This window comes from Pogoniulus pusillus, chromosome 20 (genome assembly GCF_015220805.1).
Source record: "Pogoniulus pusillus isolate bPogPus1 chromosome 20, bPogPus1.pri, whole genome shotgun sequence".
NCBI classification, from domain to species: domain Eukaryota; kingdom Metazoa; phylum Chordata; class Aves; order Piciformes; family Lybiidae; genus Pogoniulus; species Pogoniulus pusillus.
The window spans coordinates 10,412,750-10,426,254 of NC_087283.1; the positions used below are offsets into that span (position 1 = coordinate 10,412,750).

Consider the following 13,505-nt stretch of genomic DNA (forward strand, 5'->3'; position numbering starts at 1 on the left):
CCAATCCCCACAGCAAAGGGCTCCTTGCACCGATGCTGGAGGGGCAGAAACAGGTCTGAATGGAAACTTCTTCCCCAGCTTACTGCCACCTGACAGGCTCCATGCTGCACCCACCAGCCTCTGAGAGCAGCAGCCAGGATCCTGCGGAGCCACAATTGCAGGAAATTGTCCAGGAACAAAGTCATGCAGTGCTCCATCACAAGATGGGAATTCTGTGGGCGAGGAGGGAAAAAGAAAACAGAGGAGAGGAGCCAAAACCTCCTGATTGCTCGGGGAGGGAGCAGAAAGGACCTTGACCCATGTCCTGGGCAGCACCAGCAGAGGCCAGTGCCTGTGGTGAGGGCAGGACAGGGGGTTAAAGGCTAGAGGAACACCAGCGCAGGGCTTTCATCAGCCTCTGTCTTAGAGGCTTTCTGGAAATCCCTTCAGAATTGAGATGGTTTGTTTGAGCTTCAGAGGCTTGAGGGCCCTTTGGGTTGGTTTGTGGTATTTTTTGTTTAAAAAAAGAAAAAAAAAAAAGAAAAAAGGATTCACAGGCCCCAGCCCAGCCCTGCAGCAGCAGAAATTCCCAGACCAAAGTAGTGGCCACAGACAGTGCTGAGACATTCCCAGGGCTGGCATTTCCAGCAGGAGATGGCACTTTTCAAGTCAGCTAATCCTCCACCCCAGCTCCTTTGCCCAGAAGATCACAGAACCATTTTGCTTGGAGAAGACCTTCAAGATCATAGAGTCAGAGGCTTAGATGGTTACCCATGCTTAGGAACAGTGTTCCCCTGCTCGATGCAGGGCTGAGTTTGGGGACCACCAGTCAGGAGCCTCCAATCCTTTCCTTGTGGATGTGGGAGCAGGAAAGGATCTAAAATAGCAAAAAGGATTTAAAGTGGCAGGCTGATCAGTCCTCATCACTGCAGCTTGGAGGCAAAACCAGAGGGGAAAGCACAGAAAATCCAGTAAAGCAACCCAGCAAGTCCATAAGGAGAAGATGAAAAAAGAAAGTCTTTTCTCAGAGCATGGGAATGACTAAGAAATCCACGTCTCCAAATTTCTGCTCTTCATCATTTGAAGGGCCTGCAGCCCAACACAAGTGCCAGAGTTCAAGCACCACAAGGTTCTGACTGAAATCAGCACCTTAAAAAGGCAGCTCAGCCGGCCCTGGGCATGCACAGCACCACTGAGCCAGGCTGGAGCTCACAAAACCTGAAGCCAAGAGGGAGCAGTCTGGTCCTTAGTGTCACACCCCCAGCCAGGATTCCCCAGCTGCCAAGACATCCCATTTCACAGCAGCAGGGCTCTCCTGGCACTGGTGATGTTCCACGGAAGGCTCTGCCCCAGAGCCCAAGGTGCCCCCTCCATGATGCACATCCACAGGGTCCCAGGTGCTGCAAGTGCTTCCCCTAGAAGCAGCTCCAGCTATTTCCAGCCTCAAGAAGCTCTCTCATTGTCAGTAACCAATTTGTGAAGCTGAAGAATTACTTCCCCTTGGTTTCACCTATGGGTGCTCATTAGAGCACAGATAAAGGAGAAGAGAGGGCTCCAGGAAGACTTTTCTCCTGGCCTTTCAGTACTCAAAAGGGCCACTCAGACTTTCTAGAAGGGCCTGGTGTAACAGGACGAGGGCTGATGGTTTAAACTGAAAGAGGGAGATTTAGACTGGCTACAAGGGAGGTATTTTTCACACTGAAGGTGGTGAGACACTGGACCCGGCTGTCCAGAGAGATGGGAGAAGCCCCATCCCTGGAACCATTCCAGGTCAGGTTGTTTGTGGCACTGAGCAACTAGTTGCAGATGTCCCTGCTGACTGCAGGGGCTTGGACTAGCTGACCTTTAAAGGTCTCTTCCCACCCAAACCATTCCACGGCTCTATGAAACAAGCAGTGCCTGGGAGGAGGCAGGAGCAGGCAGGAGCACAAGGTCAGTGTGGAGAACATAATTTCCCACCTGAACAGATTCACTTCAATATTCACTGCAAATCCAAGAGGTGGAAATTCAGCTGATGTGCCAGGCAAGGGGAACTGTGGTTTGTAAAGGGTATTAAACCCAAGCAGCTTCGCTTCTGCCAGTCAAGAGCGTAGGGACCCACAGCACTGGCAGCAGGGCAGGCTCTGCTCCCCACCACTGACCCCAGTAACTAACCCCACCCTGTTTCCAGCAGCTCCCTAACCCCGTTCCACAGCCCCCATGCTGTGAGAGAACCACAGAATCGTTTGGGTTGGAAAAGGCCTCTGAGACCATCAAGTCCAACATCAACCCAGCACCACCATGCCCACTAACTCGTGTCCCCACGTGCCACTCTGTGTGATTTTAACACCTCCAGGGATGGTGACTCCACCACCTCCTTGGGCAGCCTGAACACTCCTTCACTAAAGAAACTGTTCATGTCCAACCTAAACCTGCCTTGGTGCAGCTTGAGGCCATTTGCTCTCACTGTATCACCTGCTAGTAGAGAAAGGAGATCAAGTCCCAGCTCCCTACAGCCTCCTTTCAGGGAGCTGCAGACAGCAAGGTCTCCTCTGAGCCTCCTCTTCTGTCAATCTATTCCGGACAGAATCCTGCCCCCTCCCCAAGTCTTTGTGGCTCTTTGGGGCCGGGGCTGGTACCTATTCATGTGGAGCCTCAAAAACCTGTTTAGCTGAGAAGAGGCCAGACGGATGCCAGATTAATTCCGCGCCCCTTCTGTTCATCTCGCTGACTCATTCCCCTTGGAAAGCTGGCTGCCTCTCCGTGTAAACACAGCCCTGGCCTGCTCGGCAGCCTGCAGGAGCTTTGCATTTGCACAACAATCACCAACAACGCTCCCAGGCCCCCTTTCATTTTTCAGCACGTTTAATAAGAGGCAGAGGGTACAAACTCCCAGGTTGGAGGAAGCATCTCTGCGCCAGCTGACAGGGGAGGCAGCCCAGCAGCTCAGCGCCGCACACCTAGGGCTGTAGAATGACAATGTGGCTTTGATCCCTTCTGATCTGGGAGCTGGACAAGTCACTTCCTTCTCCACAACACCCTCTCTCCACCTCACCTCTCTACCAGGAGGCAATCTCACCCTTCCTATTTTGCAAACAATTAACTAAGCTCCTTAGAACCATAAAATCATCAGGGTTGGAAAAGACCTCTAAGATCACCAAGCCCAACCATGAACCCAGCACCACCATGCCCACTAAATCACGCCCCCAGAGGCCACATCTACACAGTTTGTGAACGCTTCCAGAGATGGCGATTCCAGCACCTGGAATCCTCCCTGGATGACCTATTCCAGTATCTGACCACTCAGTAAAGGAATTGTTCCTCATATCCAACTTAAACCTCCCCTGCTGTAGCTTAAGGTCATTTCCTTTCACTGTATCACCTGATTCTAGGGAGAAGAGGCAGACCCCAGCTCACTACAGTCTCCTTCCAGGCAGTTGTAGAGAGCCAGAAGGTCTCTCCTCAGCCTCCTTTTCTCCAGGCTCAACAACCCCAGGTCCCTCAGCTGCTCCTCACCAGACCTGTTCTCCAGACCCTTCATCAGCTTTGTTGCCCTTATCTGGACCCACTCCAGTACCTCAGTGTCCTGGGAGGAAGCGGCACAAACCCGAAGCCGGTACTCAAGGCATGGCTTGATGAGTGCCCAGTACCGGATCCTTGGCCCGGATGGCTCCGTGCCTGCGGCACAGTACTAAGTGCAGGCTCAACGGCACACAACCCCTCAACACTCCTCCAGCAAAACACAGGAGCTGCTCACCCCTGGCCACCAGCCAGACCCACTGTGCCTGCCACCCTCCCAGGACACACCAGTGCCTCCATCAGGCTGGCAGCACCCTTTTACAACTGGCAAGGTCCTGGTCCCACACCTCTCCCCTGGAAAAGCAGCTCTGGAGAGGGGGAATCTGCCCTGGGATGTGGCCAGCCTGGGCTTAGCAGTTCCGGCTGGTTTGGGATGGTCAGCTCCAGCCTACAGCCCCAGGGAAGGCCACAGTGTCCCCAGCTGTGGTGGTCCTAATCCCTGAGGTATCACACCCATGACCTTGCCATCAGGGAGAGAGCTGGAAAAGTGGACATGGCACCCAACCCTGGTCACCATGGGTGGTGGGGACGAGGAGAGCCCTGCAGTCCTGGGCTGGGGGCCCTCCTGATCACTGCTGCCCCCCACAGCATGCACTGGCAGACAGGGGGTCAACAGACCTCCAAAACACCCGGAGCAGCCTCCTGGAGCGGGAAAAAACAGGACTTAGGGGAGTACAACCAGAAGCAGGGCTGAAACCATGCCTAGGAGGCTGGCTGGGAATGGCAGAGCTCAGCTGGGCCAGCCCCAGCCATGCCCACCCAGCCCCATCCTCTCCTCAACCCTTGCTGGGGTGAGGAACCAGATGAAAATGGATTTTGTCACCCAGGGCACACCAGACCAAAGCCACACACTGAGATCAAAGGTTTCTGGGGAGGACCTCAAAAGGCAATGGTCCCAAAAGGGATGGGAAGGTCCCTGAGAGCTGCAGAAGGAGGAGGAAGAGGAGAAAGAAGAAGAGAAGGAGGAGGAGGATGCTGCCAGCTGCTGACTCCATGCTCAGCCCAGTTGAGTGGTTTGGGAGGCAGCACAGGACCAGTTGCACGAGGACTGACTGCTAGTGAAGGCAACAGGCAAACTGGGACAGGCACAGATGCACACAGACAGAGCTTGTTCTCAGCCCCAGCCAGCCAAAATCAGGGCCATGCCTGACAGGAGAAGAAATTCCTCATCACCAAACTCAAAGGAGACGGAGTAATTTAACCCTCCCATCCCTACGAAGCCAGGTTCCTGCCATCTCCATCTGAAGCCACAATGAATCAACTCAAGCCCAAGACCTGCACACTGCAGCCAGCCCCTGTTCTGCCAGCTTGCAGAAAAAGCTTGTGTAGACTTCTTTAACACCAGACAAGAGAAGAAAGCTGGCTGGAGGCTCCTGTCCGCTACCAAAAGCTCCAATTACAGGCGCAGATGTTACTTGCACAAATCCAACACTTTTCTTTGGTCTGAGAAGGTTGGAATATGGACAAGCTCGATGGAAACATGGACATTTTACAATCTTGGGCCTCTCTTGAGGACCCTACCCCTGACAAACAAGTGTCCTGAAATCTTTGAGAACTCTCTTAAAGAAGCACCTTTTGCAGGTCACACTCCAGATCTGATCCTTCACCCCAGCACAGGAAAGCATGGGGGGAAAACTAGAACTTGAGCTCTTTCACAATGCTGAACCAGGCCCTTCTCCATTACCCTGCTCACACCTCCACCAAGATGTCTGTCACCCTAAAGGGGACCACCTCAGAGCTGTGCAACAGGGTGGCATCTCCCGAGTCCACGCTCAGACCATGGTGTACCTCCCTAATGGGCTGCACTGTCACACCTCCAGCCCACACCGCCCATGTGCATCCTGTTCAGTGCTGCTTTACTGACACCCTCCATCATCAAAGACGTTCCTCACCAGGTTCTCCTTTGCCTTTCAGACCTACACATCTCATGATCAGCACCTCAACTTGCCTGCAAGCACCGGAGAGCCAATCCATGCTCTGGAAAACAATGAACAATTGTTCTTTGTGCTCTGGCTTGGCCTCGGAAGAGTAAAGTCCATCCCTCCCTCAGTGGGTAGGTAAGTGGAGGAGCAGCAGGAGGCTGGTGAGCCAGCAGAGCAAACACAGGTGCCTTCCACCCTGCAGCCTCACCAGGGCAGTCTCTGGGATTGGCTCTTAATGACAGTGTTAATTCTTACAGCCATTCCCAAAGCAAGGAAATGTGGGACAGCAGGGCAGCTCCCTGCTCAGAGCACAGCGGCTGGAAAGCACGCTCGCCTGCTGGCACATCTAGAGCTACCCAAGCTTCACAGCTCCACCATGCCCTCACCTTCAACCCAACACCTTCAGTCTCCCCTGGGGATCCTGCTATCTTCTGATCCTTGCTCTTTGCAGGGGATGTTGCTCCCTAAGAGGAGCTCTTCCAGATGTCTTTCTTCACCTCTTTGTGTGGCTTCCCCGCTCCTGATCTCAAAGTCAGTACCTGGTCCCCACAACAACTGTCCTTTCTTCTGCCTTTCCCAAAGAGGGATTGCACTTTAACCCACAGCACTTCCTGACCTCCTGATACGCCTCCAACTACTCACATTTGAAGGTCTTTGAACGGGGCTCACTTGCTTCCTCGAATACACGCCAGCCCAGTGGCCTTGGTGACACCAACTAAAGCAGCTATTAGAATTTCAACCATGCTCCCTTCCTGGTGTCAGTTAGGACCTGCAACGGAGAAGCTCAGGTTGGTGCACACAGACACCCACCCGCATCTTCAAAGACCAGGGCTAAGATCATGCTCAAGAGCTCTCCAGGCAGGGTGAAAGTCCAGCTCCTCAACGGTTCTCTGGTGATGACTGGCTGCACGAAACCATCCCTGCCAACGGCTTCAATTTAAACCACAAGCCCTGCAGATGTAGCTTGTGGTGTCATTTCCTGCCCCAGCAGCAGAACACCAAGCAGCGACCAGAAATTCTGACACCTCTCTGTTTTTCAAGTGTCAATGTTTAACAAGATTCCTGGGGAGGAATCTGCACCAGTACAGCTGAGGGGTGACCTGCAGGAAAGCAGCTCTGCAGAGCAGGACCCAGGAGCACTGGTGAGCAACAAGCTGCCCACGAGCCAGCAATGTGCCCGCATGGCCAAGAAGGCAAATGGCCTCCTGGCATGTATGAAGAGGAGCGCAGCTGGCAGGTCACGGGAGGTTCTTCTCTCTACTCTGCCCTGCTAAGGCCATATCTGGAGTACTGGGTCCAAGTCTGGAGTACTGCACTCTCCAGTTCAAGAAAAAAATACTGGAGAGGGTCCAGAGGAAGCTACAAAGATGCTGAGGGTCCTGGAGCACCTCTGTGAGGGGGAAAGGCTGAGAGACCTGGAGGGGTTTAGCCTGGAGAAGAGCAGCCTGAGAGGGGATCTGATCAATGTTCAGCAAGAGCTAAAGGGTGGGGGGCAAGAGGATGGGGCTAGGCTATTCTCAGTGGTGCCAAGCAACACAACAAGGGACACCAGGCACAAACTGGAACCCAGGAGGTTCCATCTGAACAGAAGGAGAAGCTTCTTTGCTGAGAGGGTGCTGAAGCCCTGCAGCAGGCTGCCCAGAGCAACTGTGGAGTGTGCTTCTCTGAAGAGATAACAAACCTGTCTGGCCATTGAGATCCTGGGCAAGCTGATGTGGGTGACCCTGCTTTAGCAGAGGGCTGGACTAGATGATCCCCAGAGGTCCCTTCCAAGCTCCACCACGCTGGGATTCTAGGATTATATTTGTCAGTTCCTTCCCAACGACCCTGTGGTTCAGAACACTCCAGCTGAGACCCTTCTTGGGATACATGAAGGGCGAAAGAAAAGCAAGCCCTGACAGCACCCTCTAACCTCTCTGCCTGTGTGGTTTCTCCGGGAGCAGTTTTTCCCACAAACTCTTCCCTCAATTATCTCCATGCAGCTGCCTCTTGCTATTGCTTCATTTCTGGATGCCGCTGATTATCTGGTTTCTGGCCAAGGTTACAAAACTCCTGTTTCAGTCAGAGCTCCGAGCTGCGGTCTGGGAGCAGGATCAGCTGCCGTGAGGAAAGCTTTAGAGCAGCAATCAGGTCCTGCCACACCACCACTAGGCAGTGGAAGAGCAGATTACGACACCGATGTTCTCTCGGTGTGCTTGGGGGATGGCTCCGGACTGCTGGCTCGGACCAAAACCTTCCAGAGAGGGAGGACTCTCTGCTTTGCTCTGTCTCCTTTCTGCACACAAACTCACCAAGGCTTCCACGTCTGCCAACACAATCATCTACCAGACTTCTTGTACATCAACCTCCTTAAAAGTGATGAATTCCATTTGGACACTCCCACTGCTGCTGCACTTGGCGGGGGAAAACACTTTCCTGATTAAGCAGATCCCAAGGAGGGATCCAAAGCAATGCTGTGCACCTCCAGAGTGCTGGGCAATGCTGAATTCCAGCAGGCAGGGTACATGCATTTAACAGATAAAAATGCAGCTCAGACTGACCTGCACAGGGAAAAACAGGAAGAAATGGAACCCTGATAAGCTGAGAGCTTCAAGGATGCAAAGCCTCTACCAGCACCTCACCAGGACCTGAGCAGAGTGAGTATCTCTGGCACACAGGGTTCACAGAACATGCTCAGAGCCTGTCCTGGAGGACCCATCAGCCAGGAAAGATCCCAGAGCTGCTTTATTTGGGTAGCATTTAACAGGCACCACAAATGTGCACAACTTGCTCCATTCCCAGTGTGGTTTGGGGGGCTGGGCTCTGCCCATGCCTGGCAGGGAGCTCCAGCTCACTGTGGTTTGCTCTGCCCAAGTGCAGCTTGAGGGGTTCATGGACACCAGCCAAGCCTCAAAAACAAGCTGGGCTCGATTTTCAAGACAGAGAAACATGTCAGCAGAGACAGCTCCTGACCATTGCTGCCCTTGATCTGATGCTGACTAAATGGCAGCAAAGAAAAGGCAACAGATGAAGCAGCAGCAAGTGACAGAGCCCTGGCAGTGAGCTACGTCACCTATCCACCATCCTGGTGGCAGCTGGCACCATCCTTACCCAGGATGAGGCTCCTCTGTGCTCCCCACCTGCTCACCTTCCACCTTCCCATCCCTGGCACTGGTGCCTCATCCCGAGGAGAGGCTGCGGGGTGAACATCATTCCAATGGAAAGCTCCTGCAAGCCCCATCTGCTCTGAGCTGCAGAAAGGAAGGCTTGGGAAGGTGACAGGAAGCAGGATGCATTTGTGCCTATTTTCAGCCCAAATTAGCACAAGTGTCTCCGTTACGTGGCTAAATCATCCATGGAGATGCACACACAAGCACAAATACACCCCACAGTTAAAAACCCAGACCAGGATTTTGATCCTGCCCTGTTCAACTTTCTGCACTACATGCTTCACAGAATCCCAGCACGGAAAGAACTGGAAGGGACCTCTGGAAGGGAACTTCCCTGCCAAAGAAGGGTCATCCAGAGCAGGTCAATTTGGAATCTCCCCAGAGAAGGAGACTCCACAACGTCTCCAGGCAGCCTACTCCAGGGCTTAAGCACCCTTACACCAAAGAATTTTCTCCTCCTGTTCAGAAGAAACCTCCTAGGTTCCAGTTTGTGCCTGCTGCTGCTTGTCCTACCACTTCAGCATGTGAAAGTGTAAGACAAAGACCATCTTTCACTATAAAGAAACCTACATGACTTAAACCCAAGAGGAGGTAATGACCAAGCATATTAACTACATAAGAAATAAAGAAACCAACAATATTTTGCCACAGGATCCATCATATCGAGAGAGCCTCAGCTTGGGGCTCTGCTGCAAGCAGCCTCACACAGCATGAGCTCTGTAGACACCAGGTACATCCTAAGGAAAGCCTTGCTTGAGCCTTGGTGGATTTGGACAAATGCTCCAGGACATCTCTGCTTAAACTCTTGTTCATCCCAGGATGTCGCAACAGCCCCAGCAACATCTCGCAGCTGCGAGCACCAAAGGCCATGGTAACCTCAGCAAAACATTTCTCTTCCTCCTCATCCTTGCACAACTCCTCCTGGGTTCCCTCTCCCTGTCTCAGCATCCCAGTGCCCGCTGCGAGCACGCAAAGCTTCCTCCTAGCGTGGGAACCTCGGGAATATCCTGGTACATTTAAGAGCAAGGACCAGGTGATGGAGCAAACCTCACACATCTCCACTTCCCAGGCAGGGATGCTGGAGGCATCTTAAGACATTAGGGAACAAGCAAGGACGCAGCTTCATTGGTTTACTCCCATTTGGCATCCACAAACCTAGGAGTCTGGGTTTGGCTGTGTGCCCTTTCTCCTTTCAGCTGAGGCCACTGGGTTCCAGACCAATGTTTAATCCAGACTCAAAACACTCTGCAGCAGAACTGGCATCTTTTACCACTCTGCTGAAAGCTTTGAAGAGACAGACCAGAGATGGGCAGTAAATAAAATGCACAGGAACATAAAAAAAAGAGAATCCTTCACTATCATTCCAACAGAGATGAGAAGACAGCTCCATCTTGGATGCTCTGGTTTCCCAGACTAACCAAGACATTGGTTATGCAAAGCTCATAGCAGGAGAGCCACATTAGCTTCCCCAAACTTCTACCAACACCTCCCTCAAAGTTTTAGTGGCACCCTCCCTGCCAATGTTGCAAACACACAGCAAGGATAATGCCTCCCTACCTAGTGTTGGCAAGAGCTTGCCTTGGAGCGGATGATGCGGAGGTCCTGTCCATCTGACATGGCCAGGGCACTGCACAGGCATCACACCCATGAGACTTCTGACACCAGGCTTTGGAAAACCAGGCTCCTAAAGCCCCCCACACCATAGCAGGAGATTCACATCCTGAGAACACCCAAGGCACCTAAGCCAGCTGCTGCTCTGAGGGAGTTCCCTTCTCCAGTACCAAACCCAGGGTTGCAAGCAGACAGACCTCCCACCTTCAGCTCTTGCAGCCGTCACTGTCCACCACGAGATGCGGCAGCCAAATCCACCATCACAACCCAGCAGAGGACAATGCATCAAAGCTGCAAACCCAACAAAACACCAAACCCATGTGACATCCTCCCTGCAGACATGGAAAAGATTAAACTCACATTAAACTGGGAAGTCTGGAAGCATGAAAGGAACTGGTCTGGGGGAAGTCTTGGCCATGTGAAGTTTCAGTTTTCTGCCAAGGAAGCCTTTCTCATGGACCCACCATGCACCACGGAGCATGAAGTCAAGGCTGGGCAACAACAGGGCTACGGATGGGGAAAGGCTTCTGCTGGTTTCACATAATCCCACTGTGGTAGTAGGGGGCTGGAAGGTACCTCTGGGGATTCAAGTCCCTGCCAGAGCAGCTTGCACAGGATGGCACCCAGGTGGGTTTTGAATGACTCCAGAGACACAGACTCCACCATTTCTCTGGACAGCCTGCTCTAGGGCTTTAACTGTCCTCCGAATAGAGATGGAACTTGCTGTGCTCAGGCTCTGGAGGTCTGTGCCGCGGTGCAGGGGAGGAGGGAAGCGGGGCTGGAAGCTCTGCTGAGCAGATCTGCAGGCTGCAGGGCAGCCACACACGCACTGCCGCTCCCGGAGCAGGCTCCACACACACAGCTCTGAACTGCTAATGCTTCCTCCCAGCAAAAATGTCACCACACTTTTTGGAGTAGCTCAGAAGACGCCGCAGCTCCCCGAGCCCTGCCTCGCTGATAAGCAGGCTGGATTCCCCAGATCACTGCAGCCCACGCCGGGAGCAGAGCTGCGTCTGGAGCCGTGTCTCTGCTGATGACAGACCACCGCCACGCCGCCGTTTAACGAGCTGTAGGACAGGAGAAAAGCTGCTGCAGCTTCTGTGGGGCTCTGCCTGCTGCAGCCAACGCCAGTAACACCCCGAGTGGGAGTTTCTCCCAGCAAACCACATGCCCTCTGCTGCCAGCTGCCAAGTGCACCAGACGAACCACCTTGCCCGTCATCTTCTCGCTTCTACTTGCCCTGTAGCCAAGTTCCCACCATGTAGCCAAGTTCTTAGCCTGCAGCCAAGCTCGCCTTCCAGTTTTCTCATTTCTGGTCCAGTGAGCAGTGCTTCCACTGCCATGGGTGCTGGCAGGATCCCTGCCTGTGGTCACACCAATGCCAGGAGGCTCGCGCCTGGCTCAGCTCGCTGCCAAGGACCCCGGCTGCAAAGACGTCAGAGCAAAGTGGCCATCCTCTTCCAGGGGACGGCAGGGAAGGTTTGGGCACAAACCAACCCTGCTCTGCTTTGCCAAGAGGCAAATCAAGGTTAATCCTCCACAAACCTGCAGCTCTCTGCTCCTCTTTCTCTGCCTCCATCTCTCAAAGGTGATCTGTTCTAATACAGAGACATGGGAATGCATTCACCAAAAGGAGCAGATCCTTGTGGAGGAGAAATCTCATTTTCCCCACAAAGCTGTTGCTGAATCAGAGCAGGATTGATGGAAAGCCATAAAAATGGCTCTGTTAACAGATCACTTCTGTAAGGATATGGCCACCACCCTGACTTAGGGTCTAATGAAGTTCCACGTACACAAGGCCTCTTGTCAGACCATTTGTTATAAAGCCACTGCTTGAAGACTCAAAGCAAGCCGAGTTAGGAGGATCTGGAGCTGCCTTTCAGCAGCTGACCAGACACGTGCTGTGGGAGAAAGCATGAGGCTCTGCAGATGTCCCTGTCCCATGGCACATCCCCACCACGGCTCGCCCAGGAGCCCAAGCAGCTTCAAGAAGGCAACACTCAGACAAAACGTAAGTGTGGCAAGTTGGGGAGGGAAAGACAGATTCCCTGCCGCCTCCTTGTCTTCCTTTAAAAAGAAAGGTCTGTCTCCCAGCTGCCTGCTGGATTTGCCACCTCCCTCCCCCAGGCTGGGGAGCAGAATGTGACCACATGGAGCTTGGTAGCAAAATGTGGAGAAGGGAGCAATCAAAGTTAGCCTTATTGACCACAGGAGACAACAACAGAAAGCACAAGAGAAAGGTTGAATCACAGAACTGTTTTGGTCAGAAAACACCTCTAAGACCACGGAGGCCAACTGTTAACTCAGCACTGCCAAGCTCACCACTAAAACAGGTCCCTTGGCACTGCATCTCCACAGGTGTGAAAACCCTCCCGGGATGGGGACTCCACCACTGCCCTGGGCAGCCTGAGCCAGGACTTGACAACCCTCTCCTTTCTGGGGAAGAAACTGTTCCTCATGTCCAACCTAAACCTCTCCTGACACAACTTGAGGCCATTTCTTCTTGTCTTGTCACTTATTCCTTGGGAGAAGAGACCAAATCTCACCTGGCTCCAACCACCAAATATCACCTGGCTCCAACCTCCTTTCAAGGGAGCTGTAGAGAGCCAAAAGGTCTCCCCTCAACCTCCTTCTCTGCAGGCTGAACAACCTCGGTTCCCTCAGCTGCTGCTCACAAGTCCTGTTCTCCAGACCCTTCACCAGCTTCACTACCCTTCTCTGGAACTCCAAAATGTCCTTTTTGGAGTGAGGCAGCCTGTGCCCCAAGAGCAGCCCAAAGTCAATCTGCAGACACATCGAAACAGCAGACTGAGGGACCTGTAAAGAACCCTGGAGCATAAATCCTGAGGATGCAGGTTGGGATGGTCCAAGCAGAGCAGCACTATTTATACCCAGTCCCCCAGGTCTGCGCCAGGCTGACGTGGCTGGCACCTGGCAGCCCACACGTGTTCTCATCACAGCACAGCAGGCAAAGGAGACATTTTTGGTCCTCCCAGTTGCACTGCACCAAGCATCAGGCTGCCTGTGAACGACAGCCTTGAGAGGTGAGCACAGTCTGCTTCTGTCTGTGATCCCAAGACCAAGCTGGGACACAAGTCTGGGATGTAGAGCAGTACCCAGCCTGGCACATGGCTACACACAGCCTGTTCCTGCCCAAGCCAGGGGATGGGTGCCTGCTGGGGTGCTTATGGAGGACCCCCAGGGCTGCTGTTTGCACAGCCAGGGCAATGGGTGCTGGGGTGGGCAAACAGAGCTCGGGGGGGGGCCTCAAGAGAAGGATCAGATC

The 13,505-nt window shown here is 53.3% G+C and overlaps 1 protein-coding gene across 1 annotated transcript in view; it reads right to left on the reverse strand.

Annotated features, from left to right (window-relative positions):
* ANKRD11 (ankyrin repeat domain containing 11) overlaps positions 1 to 13,505 on the reverse strand; it is a 168,110-nt gene that overhangs the window by 42,062 nt on the left and 112,543 nt on the right. The gene's annotated exons all lie outside the window — the stretch shown is intronic.